The sequence below is a fragment of the Emydura macquarii genome, unplaced genomic scaffold, assembly GCF_026122565.2.
Source record: "Emydura macquarii macquarii isolate MOO-44397 ecotype Brisbane River unplaced genomic scaffold, CSIRO-AGI_Emac_v2 contig_2681, whole genome shotgun sequence".
NCBI classification, from domain to species: Eukaryota; Metazoa; Chordata; order Testudines; family Chelidae; genus Emydura; species Emydura macquarii.
In genome coordinates, this window is record NW_027132818.1 from 1,241,492 (window position 1) to 1,264,027 (window position 22,536).

The window sequence follows — 22,536 nt, forward strand, 5'->3', positions numbered from 1 at the left end:
GTTCTCCTATCCTCCTGGCTCCCCTCCCCTCTCTGCAGCTGCTCTCTCTCCATCTTGTTTCTACTCCCTGCACCTCCTGTCTTCTGCTCCCACCCCCCTCCCTGCTCTTCTCTCTGTTCCCCTTCCTGCCCTCTACTCCTAAACCCTCTCTCTGCCAAGCTTCTATTCCCTTCACCAGCTCCTGCCCCCAGCCTATGTCTCTTCCCTCACTCCTAGGGTTGCCACCTCTGAGGCACAGAAAAAATAGCCACTGGCTGCACAGTCCCACCAAAAAGAGCATCCGAGCATCGGCTATAGTCAATTATTACTAACATGTTTTAGAGAACCATTTTACACACAAAAATAACACAATTGTGTATTCTGATGTTATTTTATCATTTTTATTATCTTACCCTAACACAGCACCAATGGACTTGAGGGTGTGAATTATATAGCACTCTAACGTGGAAAAAAAGGGGCATATGAAATCTTTTTACAGGCAAGGGCAGTAGAAAACCTGCCAGGCTGGTTAAAAAATGGCCTGGTAACAACCTACTCTCCCCTGCCCAACTTGTCGCCCCTCTTCAGCCAAGCCTGGCAGTTTCCTGCTCCTCCTTCCCCCAGCTCCAGCAGAGGGACCTATAAGAACATAAGAGAAACAGTCTCCCTTCTCTTAGTTCTGATGTCCAATACAGCAGTAGCCTCCAACAGCCAAGAACAGCCACTCAGGGAAAGTCCTGTTCAGCCTCTGCAATCCCAGGATAGAGCATGCTTAGTGGTACTGTGTGGATGGCACTTGTGCTGAGTCTGATTAGAAGTAAGAGCTGTGCGGAGATGGTGCATGGTCTGGAGATTTTAGCTGCCAAACTTTAACGAGTTTCTACTGAGCATGTGTGAACTGAGAGGTTTCAGAGACTTACAACTTGATCAAACTTTGAGTGAATTTTCACAGGGACAGGAAAAGGCACATACCTGATGCTAGCGTAACCCCACTGCCAACTTTCAAGCCCATTTTTTGAAAGCATGGGGGTGCTAGAGAGTCTCAAAAAAATGGTAGTAAGAATTCTTAACCAGGGAAAACATATTTTTCTCTTAATCCTATTCTCAGAAACAGTGGAACCATTTTAGCTTAAACTTCCCCCGAAAAATTCATCCAGTGGTAAACAGGGAGCAGGGAAAATTTCAGCCCAAATGGTTAAAGTTTGGCAATGTTATAAGCAACTGAAAACAGCATCTTGTAATGGAAAGTGGGCAATCCTAACTATAGCCTGGGCTACCAACCCTGCTTTTTACATAGGTTGTACAATATGAATGAAATTTACCCATATGCAGTAGGCCAGTGTAAAGACTATGCACTACTTACATCCTACTTTAGCCTCATTTGGTGGGCTTATGTGGGACTTAAGTGGTGCATAGGCTTTGTCCTGACCCTCTGCAGATGGGTGAATTTGATCCTGAATACTTACACACAATATAATCAAATAAATTACATATAGGCGGAACTAAGGAAATTAATAATTCTGTATTCACGTCAGGGTTTGCATGGTGTACCATACATATGGCCTGGGGTCACACACCGAAGGATGAGGATAAACAGAAATGTTGAATAGCAACCTAAGTCAATAAGTTCTGTCCGTCCTGTGCACTGAAGGAATCAGGGGTCCTGTGAAAAAAATATAGCATGTGATCATGTAATTAAAGACTGTATCATAACGTATAAGAGGGTTGCATTAAGGTTGCACAGGCAATCTTAATTCTGGCATTTCCTAATTTTTGAGTGCTTGACTTGGCAGCCTTAATTTTTAACAGTTTTGTGTTAATATATGCACACAGTACAATACATAGTACATCAGTGAATCATAATCCCATTGTCAGCTTTAGGAAATGCCTAAAGCAAGCAAGGTGTATGCAGAATAGTACAATGCTTGTAGCTAATGGAAATGTACTGGGCTGGAGCAGACAAGATATGCCTGAACGACCTTTGGGAAAATGATGGCTGCAGGTTGTTTAAAAATAGATGCTTTGGAAAGGAAGTTCATAAGTTTATTTAATGACAGTTTCAAACAGCAATCATTATTGAATCTGATTGTGGAAATGTTTTTACATACATACATATACATTCTATTTGCCTACAAGGAGTTGGAAAAAATAGAACAAGCTCTTAAAGACTGAGAACCCTAGAACATCAATAATTCAAAAATCTGTGTGTGACTCACAATCTCCTTTTATTGTAGGTTATTCGTACTTAACATTCACACAAGGCACATTGTTATTTCTTCTTCAAAAATCCATGAATAACTTACCATTCATTACCAAAACGTTTTGCCATTGACTTCACTTGTAAGAAAGAGTAAATACATAACATGTTGATTTCCCAGCCTCTCAAAAGCTCCATCGTTTATTCTTCTATATGGAGTATAGAAGTATTATTCAAAAACTCTTGGATTCCATAACATCACAAGGTCTTTTGATTTGGTTTTGTTTTTTAAGAGGTTCACTTTATTTTGAAAACAACATCCTTCTCTGTTCCTTAAAAAGCAACACAATGAAAGTAGGTCAGGAAATCAAACTCTAAGAAGGTTGCATTTAACTACAAATTATATAAAAGAAGTCATATTGTATGCCAGTGGAGAAATGAGAGCTGAAAGACCTATTAGTCATCTGGCCCAAACCTATGCAAGTGCTTGTCCAGTCTAAATTTAATGTACTAAAACTAATGGGGCATCCACTACTTACCTTGCAAAAGTATAGATACATTGTTTATTCTATGAATGTGCTCTGCATGGTAGGATGCAATACGAGTCAGTCCCATTCTTCTGCTGTGACTCAATAAGGACCCCATCCTGCACCTGTTTGAAGTCAATGGGAGTTTTGCCATTGATTTCAATATATTCATAATAATAGATTTTAAAAGTAGCAGGGGCCATTATGACCATTTAGTCAACATCCTACATAACATACAGATTTTCACCACGATTCCCCCATCAAGCTCATAACTGCTGGTTGAGCTACAACATCTCTCTTTTAGAAAGACATCCACTCTTGATTTAAAGAATACCAGTGATGGAGAATATACACATCCCTAAGAAAACTATTTCAATGGTTAATTACACTCAGGGTAAAATAATGTGTGTCTTATTTCAAGTCTGAACTTGTCTAACTTCAGGTTCCAACCACTGGATCTTCTTATGCCTTTGTTTACTAAATTAAAGATTTCTCTTTACTATCAGAAACGTTTTATCCACATAGGTACTCACAGAGTGTGATCTAGCCACTTCATTAGCTTTTCTTTGTTAAGCTAATTACATTGAGATTCTTTAGTGTCTCACTATAGGGCAAGTTTTCCAGACCTCTGATCACACTTGTAGCTCTGTCTTGAACCGTTTCCAATATGTCAACATCCTTTTTATAGTGTGGACACATTATCAAGTAGAAGTAGTGAAGTGTTGTTACTCTACACAGCTTTAATGAGGCTATTACTGGAATGCAGCATTAGACACATAACTGGACACAGCATTCCAGTAATAGCCTCATTAAAACTGTGCAGAGTAATAACACCTCACTGCTTCTACTCGATATTCCTCCTCGTATACATCCAGGATTGCATTGCTCTTCTTAGCCACCACATCACATTGCAAATTCACATTCAGTTGGTTAGCCAACAGGACCCCCTAAATCTTTTTCTGAGCCCCAGCATTCCAGAATCCTCCATCCTATCAGTGTGATCTACATTCCTATTTCCTAGAGGTGAAACTTTGCATTTATCAGTATTAAAACACATATCAAGTGTTGTTCAAGTGAGCTCAGTGCACCAAGCAATCCAGATTGCTCTGTAGAACTGGTGTGTGCTTATCGCTACTTACCACACCACCGTTATTTGTGTCATCTGCAAACTTTGCCAGCAATAAGCTTATATTTCCCTCCAATAGCAGTAGGAGCAAACCTCAGGTATGTACTTGCAGCTCTTATTGATTTCAATGAAAGCCATACGTCTGCACACATGCAAAAGCAGCATCTAGCCGTAAAATTAGAGACTAGCAATGACACACAAGCACTTCTACTTCCAGTTGGATACAGAATACAACCTCATTTGGTCAGTGCTGAAAATGCATTGACCAAAGGCACTGAAATTGGTGAAGAATATAGTGCCAGGTCTAGACAGCGGCAATTGGAATTTGGGGATTTGTTAAATGCCAAGTGTGCATGTCCCTAAGGAGTCCGTGCATATCTTGAGCATTTCACTACACAAATGCGCATCACTATCCTGCACATGTGTAGGCCCTCTATTGGTGACAGAGGTGAAATGTAGATGCTTTATTTTGTCTTTGGCACTTTACAGCTTTTTTGTTGTTTGGACACAACTGATACTAAAGGTTAGATTGTGACTAGCTCCATCTAAGTGCATAAGCGTCAGGAGAGCTCCCCACTTCCTACATTTGTCCAGGGGCCAGGCACAATTCTGATTCTTGCACTCTACTCCCAGTACATTAGGACAAGGCGTATTCTGCCAGTGGAAGGTGTCTAGGCCTGGGAGGAGCTGAGTCCCAAACCTCTGAATTACAGCCTGCCCAGAGGACAGAGGAGGTGCTTTGTTGAATCAGGGCCTGTATGTCTCTTTCTCCCTCTGAGTATACAAACCATTTGAAAGCCCAGTAAATGAAAGGCCTCTCCATACCTCCCTGACAGAAGATAAAGGCCTAGGAACTGATTAGAGAAGGGATGGCGGAGTTCCCCTCTGGGACTGACCCGAAATTCGTACCCTCCCCCCCAGGATTCAGATCCCAGGCGGGAATGTCTACCCTGCTCTGGATAGCACCATACCACAAGACCCGCGAGCCCAAGTCAGTTGACTTAGGCTCTGAGAATCACTGCCGCAGGGGGATTTTTGCAATGTAGTTTAAAACCAGAAGGGACCACCGGATTATCTAGTCTAACCTCCTGTATATCACAGACCATCAACACCTGTGATATACCTGCACCCACATCCTAAATGCAACAATCAAATTTAAACCAAACTATTATAGCCCACAGAAGACTAAACAACCATGTGCCACAGGCTGTTTGAGATACACAGGGACTGAGATACAACAATGCCCAGGCCCCTTCAATGACAAGGTAATGCTGAAGTGTGATATACCCAGATAATCCTGGCAAGTGAACCGTACTCCCTGCTGTAGGGCTAGGCAAAAAAACCCTAGGTCACTGCCAATCTGACCTGGAGGAAAATTCCTTCCTGACCCCAGCTATGGTAATCAGTTAGACCGTGAGCATGTGAGGAAGAGCTAACGTGAGCAACATGCAATCTACACATCTGCAAAATGTTTGTGAAATTATCTAATCTACTACTCATTTGATATGAATTGTCTCCTACCCTCGCTAACAATGGACATACTTTGAAACCATCATGATGAGTAAACTGTAAATATAATGGACTTTTTTCAAATTATAATAGACATAACATTTTTGGCTGGTAATTTTAAGAAAACTGTATTTGCCGATAGCTGAATCTTCAGATAGCGTAATTGTATACAAATTTGTCATTTGTACGGTTACATCATGGGCCAGATCAACAAAAGAACTCAGCACACTGGGTGCTGAACTCTTTTGTCATTCAGGTGATATACATCACATTGAGAGCTGCTGTGTGCTGAGCACTTTGGAAAATCTGACCCAGCTGTGTGCACTGAGCACTTGCAAAGGTGGAATTTACAAAAGCACTCCTTGTTGGTCCAATTCGGCTCCCGTTGAAGTCAACAGGTCTTTTACCTTTGGCTTCAGTGGGAGAAGAGTTATCCCAATGCAGTGCACTTTTGAAAATCCCACCCACTGAAAATTTGGCCCTGTGCTCTACTGAAAATCTAGCCCTATATATTTATCACTATAAGTACATTCAAATAAAAACATTTTTAAAACATAAATAAAAAAAGGTCAGGTCCCTGGCTCTGAGCTCTTTCTCACTGCCCAGTGAATCATCATGATTGCAGGTGGGCACCCTCGCAATACCCTTATAAATGATGTCACAGCTCTCGTCCTGGTGTAAGCTTTCCCAGTGCTCCAGTAGGCATTCTTCCGAATACAGCAAATGCACAAAGACTAATGCTAACATAAAGGTCTTCAGCAGCCCCAAAGGAAGATGGGAGAGGAAGGGTGGTCCAGTGGTTAGGGCACTAGCCTGGGACTTAAGAGACCCAGGTTAAATTTTTTGTTCTTCACAGGCTTCCTGTGTGACCTTGGGCAAGTCACTTAGTCTCTCTGTTCCCATCTGTAAAATGGGCATTAATAGTAACTCTACTTCACAGAAGTGTGGTGGGATAAATGTACGAAAAATTGCGAGGTGCTCAGACCGTACGGTAATATATGCAATACAAGTACCACAGAGAAAAATGCAATACATTAGAATGCATTAAAGTCATACATTTTTTAAAAAAGAAAATCCGTTGTATGTTGTTACTATGAAACCCTTTGCTGGCTGTTTCTGGACTTTTGAGTATTTCAAATCATAATGTTAATATTATGTTAATATATATTTGGGAGGAGGGGGATAATTTCCTTCTTTTGGTTTGTAAAGAAATGGGGAAAAGAGGCAAGAGAGGATGAGTATAAACCAAAGAGAAAGGAAAAAAAAATCTAAAGGCTTCCTCTCAGGCAACAAACCTGCCAGAGTACGTGTCTGCCACTAGACACCTGCGGCGGGCCAGTGCCAGCTGACTCAGGCTCGCAGGGCTCTGCCTAAGGGGCTGTTTAATTACGGTACAGAGTGTAGGACCTTTGGTCTCAGGCTGCAGCCTGACCACTGGACCCCTCCAACCCCACAGGGTCCTAGAGTTCCAGCTTCGGCCTGGGCCCGAATGTCTACACCGCAATGAAACAGCCCCGCAGCCTGAGCCCAGCAAGCCCAAGTCAGTTGGCAAGGGCCAGCCGCGGGTTTTTAATTGCAGTGTACACATAACCCCAAGTGATATGTGTGAGCAGACCCCAGCACGCTTGCAGAACTCCACTGACTTCCACTAAGCTGGAATCATTTGCAGACGGGGGGGCTGCATGTTTAATACTCTGAGCTATACGACTAGCACTTTCAGAGCTATTAACCTCAGTCTGTCACAAGATTTGCGCTTTGGATGCACAAGCTCTGAGGAGCACGTTTTGTGATGTGCAGTGCCCACAAGCACTGCATTAACTGGGTTTTAAAAATAACACAATGCACTTCTAGCATCTTCCCTTGAAGGTGCTCTAAATGCTTTATAAATATTAATGAATCCAGCCTCAGAATTTCCTGTGATCTGCTATAGGTATTTCTACAGGCTGTACTAAGCCATATTCCCAGGAGTGCATCTGCAGAAGCAATTCTCAGTAAAGAAGCATCGTTATTACCTGCCTCTCTCTTGACAAATGAGACAGAAATATCTCTGTGGAAGATGTCTGGAGTGTGCAGGCAGAACTGCCTGGCTGGGAGGTGTGTAATAAGCAGAAAGCATCTAGCTACAGCTGTCTCTTAATTATTACCAAATATCCCGAGGGCTGATTGAATCAGATCCTCACTTAGTCCCACAGCCGATGGGCCTGTTTATACCTAGGGTAACATCCAGTGAACAGCTTAAATTTATTTTAAGCTGATCCAAGGTGCTCGTTCAAAGACTGCGACATCTATCATTCGCTCATCTAATTAGGACGCTCACAGCATTATTTGAACAAGGAAATGGATTTATTTATTACCTGAGAATCAGAACCAACTCCCCTCGTAAGCATAAACCTGGAAACAAACAGCTAAACGGGTATTACTCACAACAGGAACACACAGGGATGAAAGGATGGATGCCGGGACCAAGGGTGGGACTCAGGAGCACAGAATCAGGGACACAGGAACAGGAACACTGGAACACCAATGGACTCCAGGACTCAGGTAAGCTAACTTCTTCCTTCTCTTCTTCTTTCCAGCAGGTGGGTACGCGCGCAAGTGACTGCCACTATGATGGACAGCCAGAAACCTTGAGGCTGCAGAACCTTTATAGATTGTTTTCCTGCCATTTTGCACACAGCCCTTAGCTTTTGGTGCACACTGTACCTTAGATTTCTGCACCCGGCACTCTAACTCTCTGCACTCAGCCCCCCTGAGTCCCAAAGTTCACACAGGGGTAACTCTAACAACCAAGTAACATTAATGATGTCTCTTTTGGAGACATCTCTCACATGTATGGTGCCCTCTGCCATGCCCTCTGTGCTGAACCACTCTGATTCCTCAGCTGATTAGCAGAGACCTGTAAACTAACTGTGAACTGTGATGCTCAATCACAACACCAAAGAGATGAATAACTATCTATCCAGTCATCTCCCTGGCTGTATGGTCAGAGGGGATTCAACAGGCCACAGGTCTGAATTTGGGAGTACAGACTTCATAGTCAAATAGAAAGAAATACATCCTGCTCCATGCCTGTATGGTTAAGGGTGGGGGATTAAAAAAGGGGTGTCATTTTACATTAGTCTCTTTTGTAAATCAGACCTCAGACATATGAAGCAGAGATTAGGCCTGTAAATAACACAACCAAAACAAGCAGACTCTGAGAGGGAGGTTGCCCTTAGGACATAATGGAACACTCTCCTGCAATGTGATGAAGGAATAGAAAATAACATAAAAAAAGAGGAGAAATGCAATCAGTTCCCACTGTGTATTAAATTCGGGGGACTAAACAAATCAAAATAACCTTGAGGAGTGCTGGCCTCCCTGATTTTTCTCAGAGCCTCAGCTGCCTACATCCCACTTTTGAAACAGTAAATAATCAAAACAGGAGGCTTACGGGCTCTCAAAAACTTAAACAACTCATCAGCTTTCAGGTATCCTAATAGCCATCACAGTTTCCAGTAGCTGTTGGGGAGACACAGTAGCAACAACACAGTTAAGGTTGAATTTCACTTGCCATTATACAGCTGAATACAAAAACCAGCCTCCCCAACCCTTCAACTTCAATAAGCTCTACTCAATCTACCTCCTAATGGGCATGCTGGGTCCTCTGCTAGGGTGAAGGTTTCCTAGAAGTTTCCGGGCAAGTTGAACAATTGGTTTCTGACATAAAAAGAACAGAAATGTTCTGTGTTTTTGAAAAGTTTCCTGCAGGATTTTTGCCCTCTCCTACCTTGAAATGATTTGACTGAGAGATTCCAGATATGGTTTTCTCAGCTGGCATTGCTGCTCCTAATCTTTCTCCCTGCCCTCCCACTCCCTTCTTCTCCCTTTCTTTTGGATATCTCCACTTTCAATTTCTCCTCTTTCCTGTCAATTTCTTTATGATTTTATAAGCCCCAGCTCCTGTCTACACTAGGGAGAAAGGCGATTCAGGGTGTAATACAAGGTATTACACTGTGTGCCAGAGAAATAAAAATATATCCCCTTAGTTCCTGTGTCCCCCTAAGCCCTTACTTACTCCTACACCCTTTGCTCCTTCACCCCTCAAAACTCTCAACAGTCTTTCTTCTCCCCAACAAACCCTGCATGGCTCACTCCATCCCACCAGAACCTCCACACTTGCCCTCACAAATCCTTCATATCTCCCATACACCCCTACACTATTCCCTGGCCCTCCAAAATGCCCCACTTTGCCCCTGAGCCCTGTACTTGTCTGGTGCCCTCACAACCTTCCTTTCCCCCACCCTAGCTCCAGTCTCCCCCAGCTTTACCTATTTACTCTCCGTAATGTACATAGGTCAGAGAGGTGATCTTCCTTGCGCAGGGGTTTTCTGGTTTTCTCTCTCTCGATCATGTGAACGGGCATGAAAATAAGCGGTCCATAATGCAGGGAGAAAAGAGCTGCGTCTTTTCCCAACCAGCTAGTCCTGAGCCAGCTGGATCCCTTCTCTCCTCCCAACAAGCTTTGGCCAAGAGAAACATAACCGCTCTATTCTGCTGCACCTCCTACTGGCTCCGTGTGGTTACCACGTCTCTGTTGCAAAAGGAAATAGCAGTGCAGCATGGAGTGGAATGCCTGTGTGGCAGCTCAGTGAGGCAGCAGGAGGAGGAGGGAGTGGTTTCTACCACTAGTAGCACAGAACTCCACCTGTGTTACTTAATCTTGCCCCCTCAACCAAGTGGCAGGGATAGAATCCAGTTATCCTGGGCAGCGTTCACCGGCCTTAACTAGAAGACCATCCCTTCTCTTCATGCACTCCCCTGCCTTATTTATTACATATCTTCCAACTCATCCCAGTACCTGCACAAGGTACACACCTTCCAACTTCTACAACAAATGAGACAGGGTCCTACAGGCAAGAGACTCCTTCACTACAGCCTGATTCATTCCCAGAGCAGATCCATCCTGTGCATTGAATGAACCGAGGATCCAGTAGAAAAAAATAGTATGTGATCCTGTAATTAAAAAGGCTGCATCATAATTCATATGTACATGGAGACAAATTAATGTTGCACAGGCAACCTCCATTCTGGTATTTCCTAACTTTTGAGTGCTTGACTTTGCAAATTTAACTTCCTTTTAATATAGTGTAACAGGGTGACTTTCCCCTTTATGGGCTAGCATCCTGGGCCCAGCCAACCCTGATTACTGAAGAGGCACACCTGTGAGAGATCAGCTGTTCGCTCCTAAAGATCAGCAGGAAGCAGAAGGGAGGTGGGCAGATTAAGTGGTGGATTTTGCTTTGCAGGGACAGCCAGAGACAGGAAGCCTGGCAGTAACTGGGGGGAAGAGGGGGAGATACAGCTAAAGGCAAAAAGCAAGCCCAGCTATATAGAAAAATCTCTGCCAGAAGGGCCTGTGGGATTGATCCACGTGGAGTTTAGTTGGGGAGCCCTGAAGAGGAGAAAGATTGATGGCAGGGGGCCTGCAGAGCAACTTCAAGCCAGGAAAGGGTGTTTGGGAGGTACGCAACCCTATAGTTTTTGTATGCTCTTTTTGGCATCCCAGTCTCTACCCTCTGAATTCCTCATTCCAGTCCCAGTCTCCCCCGCCTCCCAGGTTCCTTGTCCCAGATTCTCCACATCCAATATAAATAATCCCCCTACCAGGCTCCTAGTCTCAATCTACTTCCTCCACTGCCCTTCCTCCACCCCCCAACTGAGGCTCTTGGCCCTTCTTTATCTGAGTCAGGTGGCTTTCTCCTTCATGCTGTCTTGGCACCAGTAGGGGCAGCACTGAGAGCACAGGAGAGACAGTCAAGCAAAAAAGAAACAATGCTAAAGAAAATATCGGTATGAGAACAAAAATACACTGTATGTTATTGACCATTTCCCAGGATCTGCATTTAACAGCAGACTGTGTGATACCCTATTTTTTCACTAACCAGTTGCATTCCAAACTTGAAACGTCAGGGTAAGTAAAAGCCATGAAGTAATCTGTTTTTTAGCACTGATTCGCCATGATGCCCTGCAGAGGCAGATCCAAAGTGTACAATGTACCAATGGTGCATACGGCTTCAATTCCTTTATCTGTTTACTCCGTTTTTAATGGCAAGTTTATCTACTTGTCTGCTAAGAGGCAGGGCTGTAAGGAGTTTGGAGACCGAGGATCTTACAGTGAGAGAGACATACTGCTTTCTTGCCCATGGAGATTTTATATTTGTTCTCTCTTTCTTCATTATTTTCCATAACCTAAAAGTCATCTAGACTGGGAGTATGTGTTTTTATGTGTCGTGTATGGGAAAACATATTAGCACATTTTAGACCTGTCTAATTACTATTCTAGACAGACCTGGGCCGGCAACTGTTCACATTAGCTCCCCTGTTGTGATGACAGACTGGTACTGTGAGAAAGCTACTATCGAGCTCTGATCCTTGCTGCACGTCACAACAGGTAGTGATGCCTATAAAACAAACTAGCTTACATCCCATGGAGGAAAAGAGGGAGATCCAGTTGGAGTTCGATCCCCCAAGCTTAAAAGTTCATTGAGGAGGTGTCTCACTTTACAGCAGCTCACATGGTTCCTGGAGATTCCCATGTTTTAATTCTGAAATCTCCCTCTAATCCCATGATTGAACATTGAACAGATTTACAGATCTGTTTCTCTTCTGTTTATTTTGTTTAGCATCTCATTTCTAAAGAACAGTTTCATTGTACATGGTGCAACAACTGTTTATAAAGGCCTTGTTTTTAACAGGGAGTTGTGCAAAGTCAAAGAAATGCAGCATCTAAAAATAATGCCCTACATGCAGCTGATTTTCTCCAATTTTCCACTGACCTGCAGCTGTATGCCGATCACAGTGTAACAACAGAGCAGAGAACAGGCTCAGTACTTTTCCATGAAGGGATGAGATCTCCAAGAATAACAATTTATCACAGGAGCTAAGCATGCCTGACCTAGCTCATTTCACAGATTAGCAACTGAATAACTCACAATTTACTGTGTTGACTTTGTGGGTTTTATCTCAAATAAGTGATTTTCACGTTTCATCAGTTCTCAGAGGGAAGAATGTACAGCTGTCTTCCAAAATTGATTAGCTAAAGAATAATAATAAAATAATATTTTACACATATGTAGTGCCTTTCATCTCAAAGCTTCCCAAAACATTTGAAGAGTGGGGCCCACACCTGCCCCACTGAAGTCAACAGGATCTTGCCATGGACTTCAAGGGGAGCAGGACCCATATAATTACAACATCACTGAAATGCTGTCATCTGGGGGGTTGAGGTCAGCAACCAACTAGCTTGCAGAAAGTTACTTAACTGTGCAGGAAGAAGAGATTTTGGCCATGGGGATAAGCAGCCATGTAACATTAAAGCAGGGGTTCTCAACCTAAGGGTTGTGATCTCATGTGGAAGTGGGTCATGACCAATTATTCACGCCTTCGTCATCTCTCAACTAGGCTACAGCAATGCAAACCTTCAGCACTTAGGAAATGCCATCCAGTACAGAATGCTGCGGCACATCTCCTCAGCAACACAGGCCAGCGTGAGTACATCAGACCTGTCCTCTGCTCTCTGCACTAGCTTCCCAAGAATTTCAAATCAAGTGCAAGGTCTCAGTCTTTATCTTCCTAGCTCTCCAAGGCCAGGGCCCAGGATATCTAAAAGATCATATAAAGCTCTGGGACAAAGGGTAGACATCTCCACTCCTCTGGCACAATGAAACGCTCTTCAATAAGAAAAAAGCTCATCTGTGCAGAAGACAGAACTTTCTCCAGGGTGTGGTCTGAGACTGTGGAACGAACTCCCCGCAGAAACTCAGCACCATCACAAACTTCTCCACATTCCACTCCGTACGCAAAGCGCATTTCTTTGCCCTTGACTTCTCACATAAACACATAGCAACAAGTATATTTATTCTTTAAAACCACCAAAATAAGATATTCCACTGCACACACTTCTCCCTCTGGCGAGATGATGAGAGAACTAATGCCACGTGACCAATGTGCAGTCATGTTGCTTAATGCACTACTGGAAGGCACTCTGATGCTGTGGTGATAAGCACTGTATTAAACCTATGTAGACTAGAAAAGGTGTCAGGCAGTCACAATCACCTTGTACTTCCCATATTGCTAAATGTCCGGGGGGTCCTGGCTAGACTGGAGGTATTCTGTGGAAAATGGAGTCGTGGTATGGAAAAGGTTGAAAGCCCTGCATTAGAGTAATTAATACATGTATAATGTAACTGTAGAGCCAGACCCTCAGCTGGTGTACATGGGAGCAGCTCTATTAACATCACTGAAGCTGCACCCATTTAGGCCAGCTGAGGGTCTGGCCCAGATTGTGTAGGAATGCACAAAGTCAGCTAAAGCTAGATCAAGCTTAAAATGGTTACAGTTACTCCAGTATTGCATCTGCTTCAGTGCAGATCCAATGCATGGAAAATAAAATAGCCACATGCAAGACCTGCAAGTGAATCAGCAGTTTTAGGATTTAAACTAAAAAGTAAAATCCATATAATCGTTCAGAAATAAAAAAAAGATTCAGTTTGTTGACTCCCTCTGCACACACTCCTTTCCGTTTACCCATAAAAATGTCCTTGCATTAATGATATGCACATTTCTATATCACAATGTGGGATGCTTATTGAAAGTGCCATAAGCAACCTCAAAGAAATGATTTTTGTAGGTTATTATAACAGGATCTCCAAATAAGATATCAAGGATACACAGAAAGATTTTTTTTTTAAAACAGCAAATGATGAAAGAAACAACGTGTTGCTTATATCTCTGCAGATACCACTCGAATATTTAAGAAAGGAACAAAATACAGCCAATCCCAGCTGGCTCTGGCACTTGAGCGCTTGATAGTGATGTCAGGATCCCCCAGAGTATGCTCATCAGAGTCCCCAGCCAGCTGAAGGAAGGGAGGAGAGTTCTTTCCCAGCTCAATGACCTGGGATAAATGTAAAGCACACTGCCAAATGTAGATGTTGTGTGCTCTTGCCTGGCTGTCGTGACCATTCCTGAGGTCATACAGGCAGCAATGTTTCTCACAGCAGATGCTTGAGTAAAGATGATTGTACAGAAACCTACTTCTACAAGCACCTTGCAAGCATCCCTCTAATGAAAACCCTGTCTATGTGCTATGGTGTCACATACCAGTTCATAGTTTAAATTAGTGTAATGCATAACAACTGAGGTATATTCACACACAACAAAAGAAGGGATGTGCCTGTGGTAAGGTGGGAGGAGATGAGTTGAATCACATTTTCTCTGAATGACACCCAGACAAAATAGTATTTAGATTCTATGTCAAAAAGATAATTGCAGCTTAAAGGGCCAGTTCTGCTCTCGCTGAAAGTAATGGCAAAATCTCCATTGCCTTTGTGTGTTGTGAGTCTTCAGTTCCCCAGAGGAACCTTCAGGATCCTCTGACAATGGGGGCGTTTGGTTGCCTTGGCATCAAAAACATGAATTTTGATGGAAAGATACACAGCAGCTGCCCCAATAGCAGTACAAGCAGCTGCTGGAAACTCACAGCAGGAGTCCCGATGAGGATTATAGACAGCGATTGTCCATTTGAAAATACGTTTGGTTCATTTCACAAAGTCTGTAGCTATCATTTTGGGGATGGGTGGTAGTGAATAGATCCCATTGTCAACAGGACTATGGCTGTGTCCACTTTACAGGGTTTTGTTTCTGACGTTTTGACCCTGTTGACACTTTTCCAGATGGTTCTGTAACTTGTTTTTAACCATTCCCCCTGCTCTTCCTCACAATTCAATTTTTGGGCTTCACGGACATGCCATGGTGCAGCTTAAATGTAGGGTGCATCCCAAAGAATCATCTCATTTAAACTGCCCCAAATTCTTACAATGACCCTGCGTACAGTGATGTAATTATTATGGTCAGGAATCAGAATTACATTTAGGAGGGCGGGGCAGACAAAAAACACTAAGGCCAACTCTGTGAGAATGTTCCAAAGCACTTGGAAAATTCACTCTTGTTTTTCCAGAAACTTTTGATGAACCAGCAGCTTCACATATGCATCCAACAGCCTCCTAAAAAGCTAGGCTAATGATTACATGCTCTAGTCCAAACTGATGTGTGTCACACCATGATACAAACCCTGATTCTCCTCCTAAATTTTGAGATTGGTGTTACCCAAAGAAATTCAGTACATTAGGGCTCAATCTAACACACAAAGCAAATGGGAGTTTTACCATCAAATCTGATGGCCCTTAGGGCCTGTCCCAAACCCCACTGAAATGACTCACGTTGACACTAGCCCATAGTGGCTCATAGTGAGCAGTGTGTGTATATTTTTATATATAAAATACATGGAAACATATCAAATCACTAAGCTTGCCGAAGAACCCTTGCCTTGTATGGTTACATATGCTCTAAAGCAAACTACTTATACAATGTGTAGTTTTAACCATCAGCCTACTCTGTTTTGAAGTTAGACCAAAGGAGTGGGAATCATTTATTTGGCAATCTCTTAATATTTATTTTGTTATTTCACATTTCAGCATTTTATAAGGAGAATATATCTGCCTCTCCCCCAAGGGCACTTCTATTTATAGGGCATCTGCTTCACAATTCATGGTTTCTGGGATAGAAATAAAACTAAAGATTAACTTTGATGTTCTGTAGCCCAAAGCCAAATTGGTTCGTGAGATGTCCTGTAATATGAAAAGAGGAACGTACAGGGTATCAATAAAACATGTATTAAAACACTTTTTACTTACAATAAAACTCTTGTTTCTGAACCGAGGGTTTCTGGAAAATACATTATTATAAAAATATTCCCATATCTTATGATGTCAATGTGAGTAAGCAGGATAGCCACAGGACACTGTATTATAAGTGCCATATTGTCAAATGAGGCATTGCTTGAGAATGCTACCAGTGTCATCTCTCATTCCTGGGAAGTAGGGGGTTACCATGTACTAAATTATCCTTAAGTGTAAGGAGTTAGACTTTGCTGACCCCGGGTGGGTGTGCAAGAGGACAGATGGCAAAAGGACATTCCCTCTGTGCAAGAGTCAGGCAGCTTTCATCCCAACCAGAGGCCCAGATTGGAGCCTGATATAGCTTCCTAAAGGATGATAAAGCATCCACACTCTCTCTTTTCATCTGAGAAGTCTAAGAGGGATTGGGTCTCCATTAGAGAGCACTGGACTGGAGCTCAGGAAACCTATGATCTATTCCTAGCTCTGCTATTGACTGGCTGTGCGACCTTGGACAAGTAGCTTCATCTTTCAGGGCCTGTTTCCACTCCTTTTGTTTTGTCTATTTAGGCTGTGAGTCTTTGGGGCTGGGACAGTCTCATATGATATGTTTGTAACAGTGTCAAGCAAAATAGGGCCTCTGGGTATTAACACAACATAAATAATAATAATAATCAAGCACAATCCTTTCTAGAGCTGCAGCTGGGATAGTGCTGCACTGTACTCAACACAGACCAATGCCTGTAAGGCACAACCTAGCCCAATATGTGTATTATAAACAGATGTAGTGTAGCAGCCATCTTTAAAATTTGCTGAGGGGCAAGGAGAAAGCAAGGTAGGCAAGAGAGCCTGAGAATATTGGGGGAGAAAATGGAGGTAGAAAGATAACAGAAGAATGGAAAGATGAAGATAAAGGAGATCAGGAGAGAAGATGAGGAGGAGGATGGAAGAGAAAAATTATTATTATTATTAATTACTTGCATTACATTAGCACCTAAAGACCCAGCTGAGATCAGAGTTCCATTGTGCTAGGCACTATACTAGCACACAGTAAGAGACTGTGTCTGCCTCAAAGCTTTTACAGTCTAAAGAGACAAGATAAAGGATGGGAAGGGAAAGAGAGGTAAAGTGACTTCCCCAAAGTCACACAGTATGTCAGGAGCAGAGCTTGGATTAGAATTTACATCACTGCCGTATCCACTTAACCATGCTGCAACTCAAAAACACATTCTAAAGCTGATCCTAGACTATAATATCGTAACTGCCTAGCAGTGAAGTCTCAGGAAAGGTCTATTTCCAGGGGCCCAGAAAGGAAGTTTTGAACTGTCCTAAAAATTCCTTAATCCTGCCAGTCTAGGTCCTTGTAATTACACAAATTGCTCTCCCTCTTCCTGCAAGAATCCTTGGTTTACCATCTCAATCACTCTCTCCTTGTTCCATTACAATAGCACTTATCCAATCAGGGAACAAAGTCAACAGTGGGTGACTAATTTCACAGTGGCAGAGCTGATAAAAAAATCATCAATAAAACAAATATTTATTCACCAAAATGAAGGACTGCTTTTGACAAAGATTTCAATGAATCTTTTCTGTTCTTCTGCCTGAACGAGACAGTGATGATAACTAATAGCAAGTACATACAGTAAATACATTGAGAGTAATTCACAGATGCAAGTGGGTTTGCATGCAACATTCCTCAAATAATTATGAATAGTAAACAAATTTCTAAAAAAAACCCTCCAAGTCTGTTCATGAACAAATTGTGAATGGTGAAGAAAGGCAAAATTCATCACATAGATTGTCACATGTTTGCTCAGCCCTGGTCTGTAGAATGTTTTCGCTAATACTATAATTAGTTAGTAACTGAAAATCATGTGAAAATCAGCTTGTTTGTTTCTTAAGGAGACAGTGTAAAGATCAGTGGGCCCAAAACATAACATTGGGCCTGATACTGCTACCAATGAAGATAAACTTCTATTGAATTCAGTGGAGCGGAACTGGGCCCCTTATTACTGTTTGCAAAACCCATGCTATCATTCTGCACATCTGCTTTCCTCAAGTTAAGTACTTCAGCTTCCCCTCCCCCTCACCAACCAAACAATGCCAGCAGCCTAGCAATCATGCACAACTCTGTAATAACAAATTGGCATGTTCACAATGGAGGAAAAATATTTCAGTAAAGAATCAGATTCCATTTTCAAGCTTCCAGGAAGTCATTTAAACAACAGCGAAAGAAACCAATGCTTTCCAAAATTATGAAAGTATCACTCATGAAAGTAGCACACAGGGACTTGCAGAAAATGGTTGTTACACTGCAGAGAATTTGGTGGTGGGGGGTTATTATTATTTTTGCATTGTGGATTATTATTGGTTTGGGGAAAAAAAGTAAAAGTTTTGGAAATTAATTGGACCAAATATTGCCTTCATATAGGTCGGAATAGTTTCCACTAAAGTCAATGGGAATCCTGGGGGAATGTCCCATGGTGGAATTTGCTCCATGTAATTCAATGAGCATATCTTAAGACATGGGACTTGCTTGACATGACACTGAGCTGGGCTTTTGCAATATAACAGTAAGATGGATCCATTCTGGTTTTCTATGACAAAATGATCTCTTTCTTTACTATACACATTGGCTAATTTACATGTGTCCCTCTTTAGTTTGCTCTTGTTTTTGGTGGCCCTGATCAATGGACCATGCCCAGACAAACGTGGAATTAGAAGAGGCCCCTTTAGGTCTACACAGTGCTATGTTTCTGCAACAAAGAAGTCTGGGGACTAACAGAAAGGCCCTGAAGGGAAGACTGGAGGAGAAAGGAGACATGGAAGAAGGAAATAGAGGATAGGGCTGATATAACAGGGGACTGAAGACATACAACACTGCTGAGGGAATATTTTGGAAACTTCAGACTAAAATCAACTGTGCAACTCCTTACCCCTATGAAGGGATAAGACATAAAAAAAACCTTTGAATCAACTTAAAATATTTGCTTTTTCAACCAGAAAAATATTTCTGGTAGTGGTGTCACAGGCGTTAATATTAAATAGAACAAGGTTATAATTCCAGCCACAGAGCACAAACATGGGCTAATGCAGTGCAAACCCATATCACCTTGGCACAAAGAGACCTATATCTAAGGACAGCATCGACAGCTTCCACTGAACCCATCTCTGATAAAAAGTACAGTACCTACATGTCACATTATTTCCAGAAAACAATTTAATGACTTTCTTCCTTGTTGTCAAAAGGTTTTGATGTCTGTGAAATGAAGACAAAAAAATCTAGTCTGCCTGTCATTCTCACTGATAGCTTTAGGTGTGTGTCCAATACCAATGTTTTTTAAGAGCCTGAAACACTGATTGCTGGTGAACTGGTTGTGGTTGCCCCCACAAAAATATCAAATAAAAATGAAAATTTAATTTATTTTTATCACAGATTTTTCAACATTTCACATTTGTCAAAAAAATTAAAACCCCAAAGACAAACATTTTTTCCACTTTCAGCAAACAAAAGCCAAATAAATTCAGCTAGTCAATTAATAATATTTAGTTTTTCTGAAAATCTTTGTCCAGACAGGCAAAATTTTTCAAGTTTTGGTTGCTGAAAACCAAAGCTCTTAACTTTTTCTCTGAAAAATTCCACTGAAAGCAGATATTTTTCATGGAAATTTCTATTTTGACCAAAAAAAAAAAAAAAAAAAAAAAAAAAAAAGACATTTTTCATTGAAAATACACTTCAAACAAAACACTTCGGCCAGCATGGATTGCTACATATATGTTGATATGTCATTCTAAAGATGTAATTTATATTATGGAAGTTCTGAAAGCTACCTCTCTCAAATTAACATTGTAATTAGCATCACATACATTGCCATAGGTACTCAGAAAACACAGGCATTGGTGCAGTATGAATACCAAGACAGGAGAGGATAGAAATTGATTCAGCAAAGTACTTAGACGTGTACATAACTGAGTATCTGAATAGTTTCATTAAGACCACGGGACTATACATATGCTTCTAGTAACACACATACTCAAGTACCTTGCTTTATCGGAGCCAGAGAAAAAAGTGAAGGTTTTTGTCACCTAAGTGGCACACTTTCTTCAGACACATAATTCTGCTTAATTAATGGATAGGATTGGCTATGTGTCAACAGTGCAATATATTGAGACCTAATATTTTGGAATAGAGTAAGAAGGTAGTTTCATTGGTTTACAATGACAATTGCTGTACTGTTGATGCAAAAAGAATTATACTACCAAGAGGACAAAACCAAACCTTCCATCAACTCACGTATTAGAGTAACTAACTTGATCTTCATCAGAAATTATCCAATGCAGAGATTTTCTGTAGCTAGTAGGAACATCATGTGCACATGAGAATGCAAAGATCCAGCAGATGAGAAGGCAAAGTTCCAACAGCTTCCAATGTTAGTTCTGGAATAATAAAAGCTGAAGTGTTACTTGGTTGAAGGTATTTTTAAACATCTGTTAGCACCATCATTCTGTGCTCTGCTGTATGTCACTTGCAAAAAAGGTCAGTTTGCATTAATATATTGTACAGTGATAGTATAAAAGAGCTGAAAACATTTCAAAACTGGCCAATGTTGCTAAAGTCACCACCACCATCCAAACCTTACACAGGTGGGGTGTGCTGCGGTAAGTGTGTGGTTATGTTTTTTTTCCATGCTGAATGCACTGTAATCTATTTCTATTAGACATTAACATTATATTGGGAATTAAGATACAGTTAAGGCTGTGAACATATAACAATCAGGTTGGATATTTTAATGTAGTTGATGTCTGCTTACAACCTTATCTTTTATTGAGAATCATGGTACCTGGAATTCTCTAATTTGCTTTTTTTTTTTTTAGACATGATTTACATTGAGTGCGGAAAACTCGCTGTAGACTGGTTGGTTTTTTAATACAGATGATAGGCAAAATTACCAAACTTGGGCCCCTAAAGTTAAGAGTCATTAAGATCTGTCTCTCCGAATCATAGCACAGCACTCCTGAAAAAAAATCAAGATATTAACTGTTGGCCAGATTTTTAGTGGTAATTTAGGCATGTATCTTCCATTTATTTCCATGGGAGTTGGGCACCTAAATACCTCTAAAAATCTGTCCTTTGATGTCTCAATATGGATTGGAGTACCTAGTTTTAGATACCCATGTTTGAAAAGTTTGATCTATACTGTACTAAAATTATAGATGTGATATAAAGACAACACATGGTTTTCAGTAAAACACAGACATCTTAGTAACCAGTTCACACAACTTCTGCCAGCAGAGTTTGCAACTTTCTTGAACTGAAGTAATTAAGCAAGCAAGTAAGATCAGCCTTGAACCCCAGCGTTCATCCAGTGGGAAATAACACACTCTGCCAAACCTTGGCGGTCAAATGTTCTAAAGTGCAAAACATCCACAGATGTTCACCCTGCCTTCTGAAAAATTGTTTTTATGCACTAGGGCCCATATTTAAAGGTACTTAGGCAGCGTGGTGCTCAGTGTTGCAATGCTAACTGGTTTTGGAATCTAAATCTCATTTTCAAAGGGGATGTAATCACTTGGGAGTCTGAATTCTACTGAAGCAATGGGATTTAGGCTCTTAAGTGCCTAAATCCCCTTTGAATATTAAATTCAGGCTCCTAAATCAGTTAGGCATTGCTCCTTGAAGTGGAGCACTTAACCAGTGGAAACTGGCCTTGAACCCAAGTGATTCATCCAATGGGGAATTACAAAGTCTCCCACAGACCATTACATGGCAGAGATAAACCATCCAAACTCTTCCAGTAATAAAGATGGAAAATATCCCCCCAGACTCAAGCCTTCTTCCCAAATGCCCCACCAAATAGACAAGCTGAAGCTCTGCAAATTTTGGAGCAGTGGAAGGAGTTGATGACAAAGTTTAGGAGCCCTCCTAGAAAGCATCCCACCAACAGCTGCCTCCCTTTCAGGATAAATCAAAGATTAAGATCCTTGTCCATTGACACTGCCTGAGCAAGACAAATTACAGGCAGAACCTGGTATTTAATATCTCAGCCGCTGGTTTATGCCACTGATTTAAATTCTCCCTCTTTTGTCTCCTCTTACTCACTACCACAAGAATCACAACGCACCCAAACCTTCACAATTACATGGCTCCCTCAGGTATCTCTATATCTCTGGTATATGGCAGTTGTTCTAGCTTTGACGACATCTTAGGCTGTACGTAAGAAATGTGGAGATTGAGTCTGTGATTGCTCCTTCTTTTAAGCCTGGAACACTGGGAGTTCAAAAACCTTGCTCAGTTGGGAGCAGTTGCAGCCAGGAATGGCTAGTGGCAATTGATTACAAGGGCCCGCTCACTCACTGTGCTAAATCAATTCATTTTGTTGTTACATAAGGTTTCTTGTTGACCCAATTAATGTCACTTTAGTTAATTAAAGAGGCATCATTGGCTTATTTGGATCTGGGAACATAAAACCTTTCACAAAC

At 41.6% G+C, this 22,536-nt stretch overlaps 1 long non-coding RNA gene across 1 annotated transcript; it reads right to left on the reverse strand.

The window, feature by feature from the left end:
- Positions 1-15,804: 15,804 nt before the first annotated feature.
- LOC137164702 (uncharacterized) lies at positions 15,805-22,282 on the reverse strand. Its single transcript, XR_010923169.1, has 3 exons — positions 22,179-22,282; positions 20,351-20,493; positions 15,805-16,008 (listed from the first exon to the last, which is right to left on the reverse strand). It is a non-coding gene; the product is annotated as an uncharacterized lncRNA (long non-coding RNA).
- Positions 22,283-22,536: the final 254 nt, after the last annotated feature.